This window comes from Cololabis saira, chromosome 2 (assembly GCF_033807715.1).
Source record: "Cololabis saira isolate AMF1-May2022 chromosome 2, fColSai1.1, whole genome shotgun sequence".
Classification (NCBI taxonomy): Eukaryota; Metazoa; Chordata; class Actinopteri; order Beloniformes; family Belonidae; genus Cololabis; species Cololabis saira.
This window is the reverse complement of record NC_084588.1, coordinates 20,185,379-20,206,959: the sequence shown is the minus strand read 5'-3', so window position 1 is coordinate 20,206,959 and position 21,581 is coordinate 20,185,379.

The following is a 21,581-nucleotide window of genomic DNA, read 5'->3' as shown; positions in this document are numbered from 1 at the left end:
AGTTAAAATGTTTTCCGTGCTGAAAAAAACACCACACGCAAACTGAAATGTTCTGGCCTGGAAGGAGTTTCGGGAGGAAAAATGCTAATGATCCTCAAATTGACTCCAAATGCGCCTCAAAAGAGCTGTGCTATAAACTATACAACTCAAAAGCCTGTACTTGGTTGCACAAGGCAAACGTTGGCTTTGTCACAAAATAATCTGACGTTAAAAAGTATTTATGCCTTTTCATGGCCCTTCACAGGGGTGAAGAGTTGTCTGATCACAGGTGGTGGCATGTTTAATGGTGCCAATTAAACCCTTGCATGGAAGGATTGCCAGTTTGGGCTGTAACCTGTTGTCATCTGTTAAAAAATATTACAAATGCAAGATGTATTTAGATGTATTTAGTGTTGAATAAATGTATGCCAAAGCTTTAAGTCAGTGTAGCCAGTAGCACCTTACATGCAGCTCCTTAAGAAAATGAGCAGTGAGGGAAAATTACTACAAGATGCTTTTCTGCAGTTGAAAGTTGTGAGCTTCTTTTTATAAATATGATGTACTTTGGACATAAGATTAATACAGATACAGATAAATGGATTGGTTGGTTCAAATGTAGTCAAGCTGGAGTGTCTCAGTTCACCTCCACGCACACGATGTAAATGAAGGAATGTAAACTCATTTTCTGTGTGGAGTATGAATCAGCACAGTCCCAGCAAGCAGAGCCTCACAGTGCAACCAATAAACAGCAATAACACAAGAAACAGCCCCGAGAAGCGAGGAAGTGGACCTTCGAGCTCAGATTAATTTGATTACGCTGTTTCTGAAGTTCACGAGGGAACTGCTTCTTTTTCTGTCCTGTAGTCATTCAAAACGTGTCTTCAGGCTTAGACTTCACACTCTAAAATCAAGTGTTTTTCCTCTAGTAGCACTGGAACGGTGAAAGGCGTCACAGTGTCAGTGGCAAGAAAATAAAATGCATAACTGAGAGATTACTCAACAAACCACAGCAGGGCGCTGAGGCGCAAACCGACTTTGGAAGTTGAAAGTTCAGTCAGTGTTTATAGCATAATGCCATCCTGACAACACCATTATTTATGGAAAATTATTTTTGAGCGGGAACGGGAAGATGAAAAAGCATTGCTGCAGTAAAAAAATACGATAATAAAACTAGAAGATCCAGAAAGATGAATGTGAAAAGAGAAGAAAGAGCTCGAGCTCGCTTGGCTCAGGCAGGCAGTCATTTTTGTTTTGACCCTGAACCTCTGCAGGCGGCTTGCTGAAACCTCTAATTAGCTTTAGCCTGAAAAGTAAAGACTGGTTGATTACAAAGTTGCAGCACTCCTGAAGAATAGAAAAAAGAATTAAGCATTATGGTGTTTAAAAATCTCTCCACAGCTCCAGCGTGCTTGCAGCCGACGCTTAAAATAGAGCTCACAGCACCAGCAAACAAAAGTGGTGAAATTTGTTTACTGGAAGACCAAGGATCCTAGATTTAAACTCCTACTTGTATAACATCTTCCAAAAGCGCTGGGCAGTCCCACCCCCCTCCAAAAAATTCCAAAGTATATTTAGTCGAGTCTTCTCTCTGCTTTTCCAGGCAAAGTGTGGGATTTGTGGTTTGGATACAATGGAAGGATTCAGAGGAGGGGCTGGGGTGGGAGAGTTGCTGTTGGCAGGGACTTGTCCCAAAACCTACTATGTTTCTATTCCATCAATTCTTTTTTTCTCCTCCTTCTCGCATGTGAGAACACCCAGGCCCAGTCTTCTGTCTTAATTGTTTTGCTTTGTGAGGAGTCAGAGTCATGAAGACGACGATCCCAGGCGGCGAGCGGTGGAGGAGGTTTGTTGGCCCCCGTTTCCAGAGCTGCTGTGGCCACTGACCTCACTGTGAACTGAAGGAAAACGGGTTAATTCTGTCACTGGTTCTTGTGCTCCACCCCGTCACTGTATAATTATCTTTGCACAGATGATGTAATTATCTTAATGAGTAAGAAGCCTTAATTAATCAATGGAAGAGGTTTTGTGCTACAATAAAGATGAATGATTACTTAAAGTACCATACTAAGGTGTTCACGCCTTGGTATGACTATTAATGCAAAGTAATGTGCAATTTTTATCGAAAATGGATAATTTTCAGATGAATGGTCTAGATAAGAAGCTCCTGCCCTGAGGGTTGAAACTTATGTAAAGAGCTGCAAGTTAACAGAAGTCATATTATGCAAAAGCTTTTCTACACAAAAAGGAGTCAGCTGAAATTTCTAGTTGCAAAAATTCAAGAAAAAAGCTTGTTTCAAGAAAATTTAAGAAATATTTTGCTGTTTCGCTAGTTTTAAGAATCATAGTCTGACATTTTTTTTATCACATGGACCAAAGCATTCTGGCTGAAAATAAGACAATTTTGTCTAGTTTCTTGATTATTGTGCTTATTTCTAGTGTAGACATCCAGGAATCCCTTCATATGGCGCATTTGTTCAATGCTAATTTAACTTATTTTATCCACTTACCTTTTTAAGTCAATCAGAGAAGACCTGGCTGTTTGACAGGTAGATCTTAAAAGGAAAAATAGTAAAATTGTATTTAAGGCAGAAGGTGAAGACACAGGCTGCAGTGATGATAAAACATTCTGAGAAAATGATGGAAACAATGTGTTTTTTGTTTTTTCTTGGAAAGTAAGCATATTCCAGAAGGCTTAAAAACATACAAATCACAAACTTGTAACTGAGCATAACATAAGGCATTTAAATTTGACAGATGGCAAACTCAACACTAAAAAGAAGCAGATTAAACTATGGTAAATCTTCAGACGTTCATCTGTTGTTGGAATGGATGCTGCTGGCAGACGTAGAGCAGGATGTCACATGTTTGCAATGCTGCATAAGAGACGACGGGCCAATAAGTTTAGAAGCCACTGGCTGATGTTAAAATTTAGACTTTCAAAATTACCGTTCAGGAAATCATTGTTTCATTTCCATTAAGTCTGAAAGGATTCTTGTAATCATCTAAAACTAAGGAACTGATTGCAGTGAGCATCAAGTCTGCATCAGGTCTCGTCAGTTTTGGATCTTTGTTGCACAGATTAATGGCAGTTTAGCAGGACATGATGAAGATGATGCAGATTTGTGTAATTGAAGCAGTTTTGAGCTTGTTGGATTTGAAAATACTTTATTATTCCCCAAAGGCAAATTTTATTGCAGTGTAAATTGAAATAAATATAAGGCGTAAAACTGTCGGATAAGTGGGTGTGGTTGTCATCTCCAGAGTTCATCCTCAATGCCTTGGAGTGTTGTGTTTGTTGCCTGGCAACAGCTGATGATGAGATCATATGGAGAGTTGGCAGGTAATACAGGTGAACTCCCTCAGTAGAAAGCAAGAGCAGAAACATACACCCAGCAGTTTAACATCTGGGGCATCAGAGGTGCTCCTTCACAGTAACATGTCCAAGATCACACTTTGGCTTGTAAATAAGCACTACAAGGTCTCCTTGCCCATGTCTGTTGGTTTAGGGAGAGGGTCTGACGTCTCCTTTCCACGTATATCATCTGAAATGTAAAATGATGTTGGTGGTCTCCTGAAGCCATGTCTGTAAAAAATAGTCATACCATCTTCATGCTCATCAGTTCATCCAAGGATCCTCAAACTGCCCCATAATAATAGAAGTAGGAAAATGGTCAAAAGCTATTTTTGTTACATCCTTGACCTCTTCAACACATTTGTATCAAGATCTTTTTCTGATTATTAGCGGGTCTTTGGAAAGCTCACTCTGCTGCTTACACATGTAAACAGCTTTGTGTTGTCATGGATGCTCATAATAACAAATATTAAAAACTGCCAGAAGGAGCAGTAGAAATCCTGCAGGAATTCATGGAAAAATGTTTCAAAAATCATCATTTAAACAGATAAAAGTTAATTCCAAAAAACAAAAACCAAAGAAAAAACAAGCAAAAAAACATCTCAAGCAATTGTGAAGAAACATAATTTGACAAAGCAACAGACTGCATCTTAAGGGTGCCATTCTACAATTATCAAAATAAATGAATGTATACCATTTCAATAAAATGAAATAAATGCATATCTTGAATGGAAAAATATATTTGAATGTTCAAGATTCAAAACCTGTTCCACATCGGTCCTACTTTAGGACTGAAACTAAAATATTTGGAGAGAAAAAAATACATTTCTTTCTTTTAAAAGCAGTTTTGTGTTCAGTAGAATCTCACAGACTTAGATCTGAACATGCTAACTGAAGGCGTTGAGTGGACCAAATAATGTCAGCAGCATCTTGATGAGGGTGAGGAAAAACTTAAGTTAGAGACATTGCTTAAAAATTTCAACCATTTACATATATTTCAAATCAATTTCACTCTTGTTGTTTGCTATTCAACCCAATTTCTCATTTAATCTTCTCAGGTTTAATAAAACATGGAAACAGTTTATCACCCAAGGATATAAAACTGTGTGAAAAAACTGTTTTCTTCAGAACTTAGTTTTTTCTTCTTTTCTACCTCACTAATCATCGCACAGTGCTTGGATTTAATACGATTATTCAGAAGGAGCCTGTTCCTTGTAGTTGATGCTGCCTGCCAGCAAAAAAAGGAAAAGCTTAGCAAAGGAATTTCAAGGCTGCAATATTTGACTTTTGATACCTTCTTGTCTGCGTGTAAGGTAATGCTTTAAATCCAGTTATTGATGGATGCTTAAATCAAGCCTGTCAGTAAAAGTCTCCTGACGACCAGCAGCTCTAAATCACAGGAGAGTACAGACATTTGATGCAGGGTAAATGATAACAGGAGCGAAACACTCCACGCTCGCTTCTCCTATCATCATCACCATCTTATCCTTGACAGTGTTTTGTCACTTTACAGAGTGGATGTGGATCAATACCTCCACTGTTAGCGAGCCGTCTGTGAAACCGCAGACAGCTCAGACGTCTGCTCACTGCTTTGTGGTTGATTTCATGTCAGCAGTTATTATTGTCATCCTCACAGCCGAGCAATAATGATAGACAAGTACAAAGCAGCCTCACAGCCTCGCAGCCGTTTAAAAGCAGTCAAGAAACAACTGTCCGCGGGGGAATTGATATGCAGCACATTTCTCATGATTTCTGGCACTATTTTCAGAGAAACATGACTATAGCTTTCAGACTCAAAGTCAACATTCAAATCAACAACCTTTTGCTGAAAAAAATACAGTGTCTGTTATTGATTTTTATGAGTGGCTTTGAATTGAATTGAATTGAACTGAACTGAAATGAAATGTGAAAATGGATCGACAGCATGTTAACTTCTGTGCTGTTCCCAGTATTCGAGTTGTAAAAAAAAATCAGGGGGGGATGGTGGATTTTGTAATATGGGGACAGATAATTTGTGCTGATTACAAATAATATAATATATTACAAATAATAGCAGTGACCAAAACACCTGCAGAAATACTGCAGGAATGACATAGCAGCATTTAAATGCAGCCTTCTGTAAGCTTTAAATATCCACTGGGCTTACATCAAATACATGAAAACACAACAATAAAAAACACTTTTCTGAACTTATCAATATGCCTCTGTCCTTCACAGGATAAGTAACATGGATCACTGCAAAAACTCAAAATCTTAACAAGAATATTTGTCTTATTTCTAGTTAAATAAAAAAAAATAAAATAAAAAAATAAAAAAAATCTCATTACACTGAAAACAAGACTCATCACTGGAAAAAACAAAAATGTTTTCACCTGTTTCAAGTAGATTTTCACTTGAAATAGCCTAAGTAGAAAAGTCTGCCAGTGGAACAAAATTTTTTTGCTTGTAATAAGAAGATAAATCTTGTCCCACTGGCAGATTTTCCTACTTATTTCAAGTGAAAATGTACTTGAAACAGGTGAAAATTGTCAAATAAATTGTTTTTCTGGTGATGAATAAATGTTGAAATAGTAGTAAAACCACATTCATTGATGAAATGACATAAGGGATGTAAAGGGGGGATGGCAGTTTTATAGGGGGGATGATTTTGACCGTTTTTATTTCAGGGGGGGATGCCATCCCCCCTCATCCCCCCTCATCCCCCCTCAACTCCAGTACTGGCTGTTCCCCTCGGGCAGCTTTAGGACCCCAGCAACATTCTCTTCACACAGCTTGGCAAACACAGCTCCAGCAGGTGTAGCGGTGTGTCTGCTTGTTGCTGCTTCTGCCTGTTACAGGTTTCATGCTGATGATGACGTTGTCGCCTGTTCTGCGTTTTCTCCCCAGGTGAAACTAGTCAGGCCTGATTACCTGGAGCCAGTAAAGAGGATCGGGTTGGGTGTTTCTTTTTCCAGCCTCTCAGCAGTTTGGGGATGACTTGCGGTTTACTTTTTACTGTGTTGTTTCTTTAGCCGTTCTTGTGTTGGGACTGGCAGTCTCATTATTGCTGCTTTTGTTCCATTAGTTTCAGCCTTTTGTGGACTGGTCTGGGTAGCATTTTTTCTGTCTGCGATTTCGTCCAGCCCATTATTATTTTTCTGTATTTTTCTTTTTTTAATATATTTTGGGTTATTTTTAAAGGAGCTTGAGGCTCCTTTTAAGAAATGAGACTCATTAGCGCCACCCTTCACCACGACGGCCGTTGGGGGTACTGCAGCCAACAGTGAAGCCGGCACGGGAGAACGGGGAGAACGCGCATGCAGCGTCATGTGACGTCACATCCGCAGGACAGCGCGGGAAATTTGGGCCCGAATTGCAGCACATTTTGCAGCACACAGCCTGTTCAAGGCAAAGGAGAGATACGCTAGAGGGCTCATTCTTTTGGGTTTGGAACGCTTCATCTGACATTATTACTAGAAAACTTAAAATTTATACGGATTTTTTTCATAAATCTTGCCACAATCCGGCCTCAAGCTCCTTTAAGTTTTGTTTTTCTTTCTTTAATTAATTAAATTTCTTTGAACTTCATCCATCCATCCATCCATCCATCCATCCATTATCTATATCGTCTGTTCTGAGGAGTCTGGTTTAATCCATTTCTGCAGTCAACCACGAAAGGTGGGTGTACCCCTGGGCAGGTCACCAGTCAGTGAAGAGCCTCAGTGAAATAAACAACCAATCCCAATGTTACTTCAGAATCAGCATTTAGTTGAGTGTTTCTCAGTTCTGGTCCCAGAGTTCTGTCGTTCATCTTTTATGATTGCCTCCTTGGTGACCAGCTGACGGTGGCTCATTCATCTGCAGGGGCATCTCTGTGTCCTGGATACTGAACTGAATTATATACAGCATGGTACTGGCAACAAGTTTGCATTAATGTTTTCTACAGAGAGGCTTCATCCATGTTACCTGTTGACGCTTCATGCAATCTCATTAACTGAGTTGTTGCCACGTAACAAAATCAAAACCTCAATGCATTCAGAGACCCGTCTCTGATGCCCTTCCAACTCTCCATCTGTTTTTCCTTTTATTTACTCTTAGGTTACATTGAAATATTATAATTTTCCTTTGGTAGTAATAATATATGATAAATTAAATATTCATTAAATTTCAGTTCAATTCAAACATGCTCCATTACAGTTTCCCTTGTTTTACTGTTTAGTTAAGCTTGCGTTCAACCTTTTTTGCCTACAAATGATCGTGTCTGCTGGACATGTTAGTTTTAGAGGTTTTTGTTAGTCACGGTAGCGAAAGAAAAATAAAAATCTGGGCTGTTCAGGTGTATGCAGACCTGTAGTCAAGGCGGCACAAACCACATTCAAGTCATTCCAACCTATAAAGAGCTTTTACTCTAACTTGTCTACTGATCAGTTTTTCTTCCATTTTTGACACATGGCCAGTGTTTTTCTTGTCTTCTCTTGATATGGGAGGATGACTGGTTTGTTGAGCCTTCAATCTGTCAATGTATCAGCAATGTTGCTGTTCACGAATGTCAAATTACACTGTCAACTCTCTATTTTTCTATCGCTTTTCCCCAAAATAACTTAACTGCAATCACAGACGCACTCATTTATTTAGGAATTCATCTTTTTTATTTCTAAAACTATTAACAAGTCACAAACTGAGGCGAGCACGACTCATTTATGTCACTGGAAAACAGGTTTGGTGTGGCGTCTTGTTATCTCATTAATGCATGCAAATGAATATCATGACTTACTGTCATCTTTATGGCTTCCAAGCACATGGATTTGCTTTCACTCTAAACTATTTCCTGTCTCCATTAAGCCATTAGTATAAAACTCAGCTATGTACACATCTAAGGCTCGCCCTTTCAGTGAATGACTGAGGTGCTGTTTATTTTCCAGTCCGTCTTTGTTTTGTTACTTTAAGCACCATGTCTGTCAGCCATAGTGTAATTATATGGAGACAGAGACACAGGAGGGGAGGGGGAGATGGAGACAGCATTCTCTTTCAACTGCTGTGAGCCACAACCAGTACTGCCTGAAGCTGTTCGCCTCTTGAATAGCAGCCAAGAGACTATTCAGTTCCTGTTTAACCCCTTATATCACCCAAAGAGGTTTTTTTTCCCCCTTCAAAATGGCCTGCCAGTTTTGTTAAAGAAAATACAAATAATAAAAAGATCTAAGTGGCAGAAGCAAACTGGGAAATGTCATTAAAACCTGCTACAAGACATTTTATTAATTTTTTTTTGTGAAAGCAGTCACACAGTTAATGAAAATTACCTTCATAATTATCTGTCATGTCTCAAATTGCTCATCACTTGAGTTTTTTAATATGTCATGAAACATTTGCTCACATTTTTTGCGATTATACAGAACCGCCTTCAGACATATTGGTCCAATCCAGCCCTTGCACACTGCCAATTTAGAATTACGCCCCACCACAGAGACGAGCGATCATGTGACTCTAACATTACACAGCTTTTGATAATTACTCCCTTCATGGATCAGCCGCTCTGCTCGGGTGTGTCGGGTGGAGCTTCAGGTATGGAGGCTGCTCAGATTCCTGACTACTGGTGACTTTGTCATAGTGAATGTTGTCTTTTGTAATATAAATCAATCTAGAAATTACACATTAGGAGTTTGCGTCTTACAAAGAAATGCTGTTGCAGAGTAACTTAGCAAAATTCAGAAGAGATATAGCTATATTAGTGTGTATGAATTGAATTGAATTGAATTAATTGTTTATTTATTTGTCATACACCTTTAAGGTGCCCAGCCTATAAAGGCTTACAAGACACAGATACCCTACGCCAGCAAACGAACATCAACTGTGTACAAACAAAAACACAAACACAAAATTATGATATCCACTTATACATTACAGATCAGATCCTTTCTCAATTTTCATATAATTTGTCCTTTCTCTGTTTCCAGGCTCTCTTTATAAAAGTAGCTATAGAGAAAACCTCCTCTTTAAAAAAACATTCCAATTTAACATCATCCTCAGTCCAAAACAACTCAGGTTTACAATCTTGCATTCTCTGAAATAAAAACTTCCTGGCTTCATCATACAATGGACAATAAAACAAAAAATGAAGTTCATCCTCAACAACATTCAGGTCACAAAGACATGTATGATTGAAACTATATGCGTAGTTGGCTGAATTGCACGTAAAGTGTTTATGACTTTGATTGAACAGTGTATCGCCATTCTGTCTCTACTGATGGAAATAAATCTAAAAACCAACAATTTCCTTAAAATTTTACTGCGTGTTGAAAGGAGGAATTTATCACCATGGAAAAGTGGGTTTTACATATCATTGTGACAAACTTTTAACCGAACCGGCCAGCAGACAGCAAAAGCAAGCTAATTGCTGCTGAGTCACTCACACAACACATAAACGGACATTTTTCTGTTTCTCTTGTCGGGCAAGTATGAAATTGGGGTTTAATTGAGGGTTGCTGTGGTAACAGCACAAAAATAACAAATCAGCCATTAAATAGCAGCCCGGTGACAGCCTGGTGTGGTGCATCCAGTTTCCACTTTGTTAAAAAAAAATATTAAGAAAGGCTGGGATTTATTTGACCCTTGTTGGATGTAAAGGGCTGACTTAAAAACTGTTCCTAAAATCTGAAGCCTGCTCAAAGGTATGAACAGCAAATAAGAGGTCAAATATAAGCTGACTGAACATGTCATTATTGTGTTCTCCGTATAGTTTGAAATGGGTTTATCCAGAGCTTTGAAAACAATGAAAATGTGTAGAACATATGGTAATTGAGCAGTGGTTCAGCCGTGGTCGGTGTTAATATCATGGCTGGTTATGCTGGAGCAGAGCCACGCCACCCAGACAATAGCTGCAGCACATTTTCCACAGACACAAAGAATGTTTGAATACATTTGACAAAATTTAAATTCGATTTACTTCCCAAACGCAGAACAAAGAGCAATTCTACTGAGACCACACAATCAAGTTTGAAACCAACACTTCTCCTGCTTTCAATTAGTTATTGTTCACAGATAAAAGATTTCCTTTACAGAGTTTGTGTTTACTCAAAATACCCCCCCAAAAAAAAAAAAAAAATTACAACTCAACCAATGTACTATTTGACTTTTCCCCTTTAAGAGGTTTGAAATGTTTTCCATATTGTGGGACTCTAAATGGATGCAGGAAATGCTGTCACTCCGCTCTGCTTTCCAAACTTCCAGAATGAGGTTTTGGCGCTGGTAGATGCCAGTGCGGTCGATTCCAGCACAGGACCGACCCTGCTCAGGTTTCTCTCCCTGGGGGAGACTTCAGGACTCTCCGCCCTCTGGAGTCTCTGGCCTCAGATGAATGCTGTATTTTCCCCCTCGCTGTCCATTCAGCTCATTTTATATCTCGTAGTAATCTGTTTGCTCAGAGTGCGCACACAGTTGTTTTTTTTCTGGGTGGTCACTGCATGCTTCCGAGCTGAAGCAAAGGCATCCTTAAATAGATGTTGACCATTTTTCCCTCCGAAAACCAGATCTTCTTTCAACTGAGTGTCAACGTGTGTATAATAAAAGCTGACAGAGCTTTGACTGCAGAGAGAGATGCCTGAGGTGGCTCTGCAAACACACTGCAGAATACAAACAAATGTTCAAAGCACAGAGGAAAGGAGGCGAAACATAAAACAGTGAAAACACTCAAACACAATCAGAGTAAAGAAATCAAGCCAATAATATCAGTTTTAGTCCGCTCAGAGTTTTTACGCTAGGTAAGGGCAACTTCTTTAGCACTGGGTGGGGCCTTTCAGAAATCCCACAATTGGAAATTAAACGTTGAACATTTTAAACTGATTGGGGATGCAGATGAACTTGGTAAAATTGTTCATTGTCAAGTCATTAAAGCAACATCCTTTTGAGAGTATCTCCTGTTTTGAAAGTAGATAACAGGAGATTGTCTGAGTTCTGTACGACATAAATGCATCATCAGAGGCTCCGCGAGCACAATCGTAGCTGCATTCCATCCCCAAGTGAAGATAAACAGTGGAGCCTGATCCCTTCCCCAGGAATGTCAGCTGTGGGAACCTCCTTTGATGAAATACCTTCATTCACAACACCTTGCAGTGCCACAAATGCAGACAACACTTCCCCCATCCACTGCCCTGACAACAATGAAGTGGTCTCAGAAACCTAAGACCGCTGAAATTCAACGTTAAGTTGACACGTTGCGCTCATTTCTGGCCACCTAATTTAAATCTCTGCTTCCTCTAGAGCAGCTTTGTATCTAACATAATTACAAAAGCCTGTTATTATTTCTCCACTTGTAAAAAGAAAAATCACAAAGGGACAATCAAGTGTTTTTGATTGGTGCATTTCCTGGAGGCTTGCTGATGGGCGGAGCTAACGAATCTTGAATCTGAACAATTCTTGTTGCCATGCAAACACACTTTTTTCTTAACGTATCAACACATTGTCAATGATATGTTTTCAACATCACCTGTCAATGATCTCAACATCTTAAGTACATTTTTGGGCCAGAATCATATGCTCCATTACAGTTACTAGTTCAGCTAGCTATAGGCTCAAGGTTGAAAACTGCTTGCTTCTCTAAAATGATCTAACCACGTTAATAATTATGATTTCCAATAGCACATTTAAGTTTTTTGGGGGAATCTATCTGAAGTAATATCTGGACCATTCTTTTAGGGGCAGATGTGGTGAACAGAGTACACAAGTTACCTGTGAATTAATTGATTTAGTTTTTTCCTAATTTACTGCTGTTACTGGGAGCAACTAGGGAATCAGAACAAGCTTCTTGCATCTATCAATTTGTGGATACCGCTGAGACGTTTCCACTAACTTGATCGCCCATTGAACGTCCAAAACAAATGTCTCAATGACAATCACACGAAAGAGCAGAATTCAAAACCAAAATGACTCCACATTTAAAAGAAAATGCCGGGTTTTGGTTTAGAAATGAAACGATACATAGTCAGTTAGCCAATAAAAATAAATGTTTGGGGTTCACCATCATGTCACGCGAACGTCGCCCTCCACAAGACAAAAGGCAAAATAAAACCTTGCCATTATTGTGTCAGTACTGTGTTATTTTGTGTTGTCGACAACCTAGCTATTACACATTCTGGGGTTAGACGTGACAGGAAAACTTGTCCCAATAAAACTGAGATTTACAGGTGGTGGTTGTAATTCTCTGAGGGCCTATCTAGTTCATCACGAGCTTTGCTAGCGATCCGATCTGATATAAACTTGCTGACATTCATCCGATTGTTGATTGTTGAGTTTGTTCACAGAGTACAAACATGACCATTCTTTGATCTACCGCAATACGAAAAAATTAAACTCGACCAAATTCACTACATTTGACTTTTTACCCTTTACTTTCACCACATTTATTCTTGCACACCTATGTTTGCTCAAATGCATTAAAAAACGAACCCACAATGGATTGACCATGACTCATTTCATCTGTGTATGGCGTGTGATTATATATAATGCTGTAACTGACTGCTTCTATTCTAAAAATGACGAAATGTTATCCAACACAAAACGTCTAGGCCGTCATTAGACAAGCCCAAATTGTTGGAGGCATTAAACATGACTCTTTCATCCCTCTTTCTTCATTTGTCTCCCTTTGCCACACACACACACACACGGACGTTATTCCTCATATCAAAGCATTTTATTGAACCTAACTAAAGCCACAAAGCCTCATTGTCTGACCTCCTCTTGAACCAGTCGGAAGCTCACAGCCAGTTTTCGTTTCTCACCCTTTGTCTCAGGAAAGCTGTTAAAAACAAAAATAAAAGATTGAAAGTGAGAGGTTTTGTTGCCATAGCACAAGAGCAACATTTTGTAGACCAGAGGTCTGAGGGCTCGTCACATTGACAAGTGGAGATAAAACTCCCTTGTTTCCCAGCAGCAGTATCCAGTTTGGGTGTTGAACAAAGAGGTTCAGTGAGTCCACCGTTAAATCAAATCAAACCCCGGCTCTGTTGAACTGCAACATATGATTTTTTTTTTTTTAAGGAGAGATTAGCTGTCAGTCAAGTTGAGGTACAGGTGAGAAAAATGTCGAGCTGTCTTTGTGTCGGTGTTGCTGGTACTAGCCTAAGCCCCGAAGGTAACATTACTGCAACTACTGATGTTTTTAGAGATGACTGACAGAGTTTTCGACACGAGCCCCGCAGTGTTGCTGTTGCCCCTTCGCTTCTGCTTTCATATTTGTTTTTTTCTGTCTCTGCATCGTGCCTTTTGCTCATACTGGAGATTTTAATTTTGGTATGATGGAAAGTCCTGGAAATCAAGACATCCTGAAAACCCAGCCAAGATTTTTTGAGAAATAACATGCAAACCACAAAAATGTTGGTGCGCTATGGTTTGCATTGCACGTTAAGAATAAGGAAAGCATTTGACAGGTATTATTACGCACTTGGCATCTTTTACATGTACATTGCAGGTGTTAATGTGTTTAATATGGTTATCTAAGACTAATTTATAAGCTATTTGCATGTTCTTGTTACGAACCATGGCACATGCATGTCGTGATCACTGTGCTGTTTGAGTTTACATTTGCTGAGTCTGTTTCCTCATTTCATCAAGCAGGAACTGACTCCAACTTTTCTCATAACCGCAGGGAAAATACATTTACTGACACGAGGTATTTGTAATGCATGTCACTTTTACATGTCTGTGACAGCAGTTGTATTAAATAACAATAGATTCTGATATATGCTGTGTGTATATAATGTAATGTAATATATTTTAAAAATTAGTAATTCAATTCAACTTGGATTCTGAAAAAGTTTGGGTGCTGACAAAATCGTAAATAAAAACAGAATTCAATGGTTTGCAAATCTGGAAAACCTATATTTTGGACACGATATAACACAAGATACATATCAAATGCTGAATGTTTAATAGTTTGTGATTTCATTTGAAAAAAAGAAAAAAAAACCAATTAATTTGTTTTGAATTTAATGGCAGCATTGTTGGAATAAGGGCAAGTGAAGGCTGGAAAAGTAAATGGGGTTAAAAAGAAAAACCTGGATGAACAATTAGCAACTTATTAGTTTGATTAATATAAGGTTAGAAACATGTTCTCAAAGTAGTATTGCAACATTCACAGTTCATAATATCAACAAAGGATACTGTGACGATGTAACGGTTTGGTTTGTTTGGGTTTATTTGTTGTCTTCACCTGTTTTGTTAAGTTTTAGTTGTTTCTCTGGCTTTTTCTGACTTTTTTTTTGTATCCTTACTTCCTGTTTTATCTTGAAAATGCTTTGTTCTTCTGTGTGACTTCTTGTTCAACTTCCTCTGCTGGCTCTTGATCCTGATTGTGTCTTGTTACCCTCAAAGCAGCCGTCATCGTGTGAGTCTAGATATTGTCCATCTGTCCCTGCTTTCCTGCTAGTTTGTTGTCTTTATGCCAGTCTCTGTCATTCTTCTTGAGATTTATCCCCATTGCTTTCTCCCCGCGTTGCCCGGTGGCTTGGTTGTTGGGTTTGCTCTTTGGTGTCTGGCTTCTGGTTTCGGTTTCCTTCTACAACTCCATAACAGATGAAGATGATGGGTTTGGACGGACCAGGGCTGAGAGTCAGTATCGGATGCTGTGATCCGTGGGTCCCCAGGTGACACTGCAGTAAAAACAGGATGGGGTCTGTAGTGGAAATCTTTGTATTGGTTTGGGAACCCGTCCAGAAATGACAGTTTAAGAACACAGCTTGCTGTGTCATCTGCAAATGCAGGTTAAAGCTCCGGCATGTAGAGAAGAATCCATATGTGGAGATGTCTTCTGAGGGCCAACGCTCATTTAAAATGCACTAAGGCACCGTGGATAGCTGGCCTGTGTTTAGATATATCTTAATCGGAAATTCTTCTTGGAAACTGCAGACACTGCTGCTTTTAGACTAAAGAGGACATAAAACTGTCCAGCTTGTTATCAGTACTCCAGTTTGTTTAAGAAAAGGCTCAGATTGATGATTTTCAACAAGTACAGGGATGATGATCTGAGATGAAGTTGAATGGGTGTCTCTAACGCTGTAAATAGGATTGTAGTATGATTGTATATTAATTCACAAGACTCTGAAAGTTGCATAAACATCAGGTGTATTTGTGGAATATTGGAGAAGGGGTGGGATTAAATAAGTTTTACTTCTTCCTACCCCCTTTCAGACATGTTAAACAGGATGTATGTGTATTGTTATGCGTGTGCATGTATATACAGATAGGTGTGTGCACACTGAGTATAGATTTATCTATTTTGTGTGCATTCAGTTAAAATAAGTTAATTTATTTACAAGGGGTTTCTGGGGATTCTGTATGTTTGAAATGTGTGTGTATATGCATGTGTATATATGTATATCTATTCATATATAGATGCATAGATTCATACCAGAGTTAACGTTGTTATACAATGTTTTTGACATGTTTGGAATGAATCAATAAATGAAATGAAATGAAGTACTCAGTTCAAAAGCCGGCATCTCTTATGGTATCGAGGTACTTTGCTACCTACGGAACGGGCAGCTTCCCTGTCTGGAAAGGAAGCATCAGTGCTGAAAGTTACTCAGGTCTTACAGCAACATATACTCCCATCCAGATGTCCTTATCAGGATAGGACTTGCATCGTTCAGCACGACAATACATTCATTACAAAAGCCTGGCTTCATAGTAGAGACCTCGGGGTACTGATACTGACCTGCCTTTTGGGAACTGAACATATTTGACACATCACGAAACAGGAACACCCCCCACCCATACATTCTCTATGTTCTATGGTGAATAAAATATGGGTTAATGAGATTTGGAAATACTTTCCTTCTCTTTTTTTTACTATTACTTTACACAGTGGCCAAGCTTTTTAAAATCAGTAGTTATAACTGTAGTTATTATACATAAGCTGTTTTAGAAGTTATGTGAAGCCCGCACCCTCTGACAAATGTTGTCACTTCCCAACTGTTGACACTTCCCAACATTAAAAAATTGGACAAAATCTAGAGTCCTATCACTAGCTGAGGGTAAGAGGAGCAGGCGTAGACCTAAAACCTGATATTGGAGAGTGAGAGCATTCAGGCTTAGGGCATTTAAAAATGTCATCAATCAACCTGTATGTCTTTTAATAAGGAAATTATATTTGTGCAGGAAGAACAAGCAAAGTGCACAGAGAAAATCACCAGCCAACCACTAGGTTCAACACCTTCTTGCTGTGAGGTGGTATTAGTAACCAATGCACCACCATGCATTATGTGTTTGTCAATTCCTCAAAATAAACATCTTATTTTCCTTTTGAAAGGGCACATATTTGTCAAATACCTTGTTGCTCAAGAGCCGGTGTCCTGCATGTTTTAGATGTTTGCCTACTTCAACACATCCTGATACAAGTGGCTGTATCATAAACAGTCTTGTACAGACCTTGATGACAAGCTGATAACAAACCATTTTAATCAGGTATTTTGACGCAAGGAGACATCTAAAACATGCAGGGCTGCAGCCCTCAAGGACCAGAGTTCCCCACACCTGGTATACAACATCCCTGAGCAGTGAGTTAGCAACACATCTGCTCATCTCTGAGCTTAAGACATCATCATCGTCATCATCATCATCATCATCATCATCATCATCATCATCATCATCATCATCATCATCATCATCATCCTGTCAGGTAACCTTAAATACTAACTTTATTGTTTTTTAATACCAAGCAAGCAAACAGACTTATGAGATTTAGAAATATTGACCAAAACTGGAACCAACATCACCATAATGTCAAAAAGCATAAAGGCTTTGAACCATATCATTCCTTTCTCTTCAGAAACACAATAACATATACGAAATTACCACCATGAGCAACAGAATATACAGTACACATATTTGAATCTATATCTTGTTCTCAGTGCATATTTACATGAAAAAAGGTGAATAAGAAACACAGTTGGTATCACATCATGAGGCAGGTCAGAACGCATACCAGACATGACTATTTAATAAATAATCTACAAACATCAGGCTTCAAGCTTTAAAGAAATAACAACGTCCATGTTTGGGGGTGTGATGAACTTTGCTGAGCAGGGTGTTGAAGGCTTGGCTGACACATCCACGGTTCTTTGCTGCCATCATGTGGCAGGAGATTAAAAAAATGGAGAAAGTTTGTTTGGTCTTTTCTTTTTCCTCTTCTTGTTAGTCTTCCAATTAATCCATTAGTCTTGGCTGTGGAATAAGAGCAGAATGTTTTGATTCTTCTTTTAAAATAAGTCGACATTATAGGTCAGACAACAAGGTTTCGCTCACATTATCACAAATCATCAGCAATCAGGGCAGAGTCCAAGCCAGTTATCTGTCTCTCGCTTATGTAGAGTCCAAAGTAGGTTACTACTGGTTTTCCCTGTGTGAGATTTGAACCATTATTTGTTGGGACACCAGCAACACTATCAATGTTGACAGTGAATTCAGTTGTGGTGCCAGAAATAATCAAAGCACTCAACACTGTGAATCCTGATCTGAGTGAGGAGTTCCAGCAGATCATATAAATGCCAGCTCACCACATAAACATTACGAGCAGCCTGCACTGATAGTCAAATTATCTAATGATGTCAAAATAGTTCCAAGTTCAGGCCGAACACAAGCTGCTAACAATACAAACATGCTGGACAGGTGACAGAATCCTACTGGTGTCAACGTACCCAGCAGAAAACCTGTAGCAAACTGAAGATGCAGTCCACCACCAAACCCCACCCAGTGACACCACAGCAATGTGGAAATGAGAAACGACAGTAGGGCAGCTCTCCAGTGTGGTCTGTGCCATGTAATGCAATGCAGTCATAAGCTGCAAAGGGAGGTAATTCACAGCTTCAAGACTGATAGGGATGCAGATGGTTTGTAAAAAGCAACCACAAGGAGAAATGAGCTGCAGTCGGATCATTACCAGCTTGGAGATCCGGATAAACAAGAGCTTTTGGGTATAGTTTAACAGTTTAACAATATAAAACAACGTTTTAAGGTTATCCTGTAATTTTTTATAAAAGTGTAGAGGTGTAGTGTCATTCGCTTTTATATAAGGAGCATCACCAGAACATCAGTACATCAGTACAACAAAATTAAGGTGATTATTATGATCTTTGCATGTTTTTATTCTGCCGCCATAGCAAGAAGATGATTTTCAGATGTCAGTAGTGACCATTTCCCTCTATTACAAAATGACTTAAGGCCACTGCAGAATACAATAAAAAAGAAAGTTAAATTGTCTTGTGATGTGCAAATATGAATATTCATAACACATGACCCTCAATTAGGCAGATCAGTCAGATCTCTTTGTCTGTGCCCCGCCATCATGATCAGCAGCCGCCCGCTGTAAAGGCTCATGGAATCTGATAACAACTACAACAACAACAAAAATGTGCCTCCCAGTCACATTGTTCAAGCACACCAATACAATGATAGCCCAGGGACATTATTTGCATATTGTCAAAGGGTGTGCGATTGCGGTTTAGGAGATTGAGAAATTATATCAGCCACAAAGAAAAGCAATGGTCTGTGACCGAATGCTCCATCTTCTATGCATATGCTATCTAAGATCAAGGGGTTTTGTTGTCATATAAATGCAAATGCAACACGGGCATCTCAGACATAATGTGCGATTATCATTAAAAAAGGCAAATTTACTCATTTCACTCCACTTTAGTGATCTGTGAGGCATGATGTTCAGCAGATGGGATCATAGAAATACCACAGTGGAATATGACTCGATGAGCAAAGCATGTAATTGCTAACTGAGAACTTGATGTACTGGTTCATCTCCTTCAGAAAAAAAAGAACAAAAACCCAGCAAACATTTAGATGTGTAAACTTAACAAAAGCCTCACAGCAAGAAGGTTCCTGGTTCAAACGTTTGTTTGAGATTTCAGGGGTCTTCCTGTGTGGTGTTTGGATGTGTGGGTTTCCTCTGGGTGCTCCAGTTTCCTCTCACAGAAAACATGCATGTGGGGTCAGATGAGGATTCTTAATTGCCTGCGAGTGTGAGAGTGAATGGTTATTTGTTTTGCTGTGAAGGCCCTGTGATGGACTGTGACCTCCCAAGGGTGGATCCCACCTCCTGGCTGATGAGGGTGGTGGCAGGATGCTACCTCACTTTAACCTTGAACACAATGCATACATGATGTTTAGTAAATACACAGATTCATGTTTGCCTGGTACATGCATTTTTAGTCTCTTTTCCCATTTGGTTTCGCTTCTGCTCAAAATCCCTAAAACTTGTAATATGTCAACATTTCCACTGGGTGGTGCAATTTAACTGCTTTTTTCTTTCTTTTTCACTGAAACGCATTTAAAAAAAATACTTAACAAAACATGGACTAATCTGATGTTTTCCATGAATTCAAAAGTTTTGTTGGGAGGACTTTTGTACTTGTGATATCCTCCATAGTAGTATGTACTGCACCTCGTGCTTGACAAGAAGCAGAGAGGATATTACATCAGTTTTGAATTCACCGTGCAGTCAACAGTCTCACTTGGCATTTCTGGGAAACACAGGAGTAAATTCAGAACCATCAATGACTGATGATGGATGCAGCTGTTATTGTCGACTGCAGTACCATAACACTCTTAAGCCTTCTCTACAATGTGAAGTGACTGAATAAATGTCTGACTCCACTTTTTCTTTTACTTAGAACAAACTGTGTTGAACGAACTGAATGCAACACATCATCAGCAATTGTTTTCTCATTGCATATTATAACTACTCCCCTTATTTTACTCTCCTTGTTTACTGTATACAGGCATGAAAATAACTGCACAATCACACAGAAATTCCCACATATTAGTGTCAACTGGTTTTATTGGTGTGAAAAAGCATTGGGTGACTGGGAAGTGGAGTTTCACGCTTGACTGATATCCAGAAGACCAGTTCTCTTTATCTAAATTTATCCAATAAAAACAACTTGATTCAGGTCATGAAAACGTCATGATTTGCAGCAGACAACATCTGCTTTTTCTACAATGAAACAAGAAATGTTTGCAGCCAAAAAGAAGAAGAAGCAAGAAAAACTCAACTCAACAAATGATGTTGAAAGTCTACGTGTCAAGAAAAGAAATGCTCAATATGTGTCCTTCTGTGTCTAATAATGTCTGTCTATTCAATCTATACTGTTTGACTGTGTTAACTTTTTGTAATTGCGTGTGGGTCAGGGGTGAGGTGGGATTTCTGAGAAGTTTGAGCCATTTAATAGAAGTCACATTTCCATTACACTTTTTCACAAAAGAAAAGCGAAACGGCTATAGAGGTAGCGGTGCGAGGGGTCGCTGTTTCCATTGAATGGTGTTTTTCTCTATATAACTACATAACTCTCCTATTCTCTCTCAGCTGGTAGATCTGCCAGCATGACAGTCATGTTTCCATAGAAACCATACTGAATCAGTAAAATGATCACCAGCTGTAAATGAATATATTCAGTTAAGGAGACCCAGACATTTTACAGGTTCTAATTCCAATTCTTCTTTGTGGAGTGGTTCTCCAGCTTTTTCTCACCATCCAAAAACATACATAGGTTAATTGATAATTCTACACTGGATAGGAATGGATGTGGTTGATTGTCTGCATGTGGGTATGTATGTAACGCATGTAACGCTGGCGTTTGAAAACTATTTAACCAGTTAATCTAGTTTGCATCAGGTTCAGAAACATCCCCAATCAATTTAATGCAGAGCATGTGTTAAATGATACCAAATGACAGTCTCCCCAGTGGCACGGTGCTCTGTACAACATGCATTTGCACACTGTCTCATAGTGAATGACCTCAACTCAATATCCTGTCTCCTATCAATGAGATTAAGCAGGCATGCTAACAACAGGAAATTTGGTCTCACAGGGATTGACCAACAGTCATTTAAAGTGACGCGTGAGTCAGAGGTAACTCATGGCAGCACTGCTTCAGACCGCGCTGAGAGATAAACTTGGAGTTTATAATCACCCCCCGTGGGAACAGGAGGTTATCACCGGGATTGCCATTTCATGTGATGAGTCACTTCTAGCGTGGAAATAAACTTGAAATAACATTTTTACAGCAGCTACTGAGAATAATTTCACCATGAATATGGGAAGAGAGAAAAATTACCTGAGGTGAGTGTGGGTCATGTGTTTGGCTGTACTCGTGCACTGTGGGAGAAGTAGCATCAGCAGTGTCACGCAGGGCTGATGAACAGCAACCATATGACTCTGTTGTGCCAGTCGGTTACAACACGAATCAACAAACCCTTCCTCAAAAACAAAAAG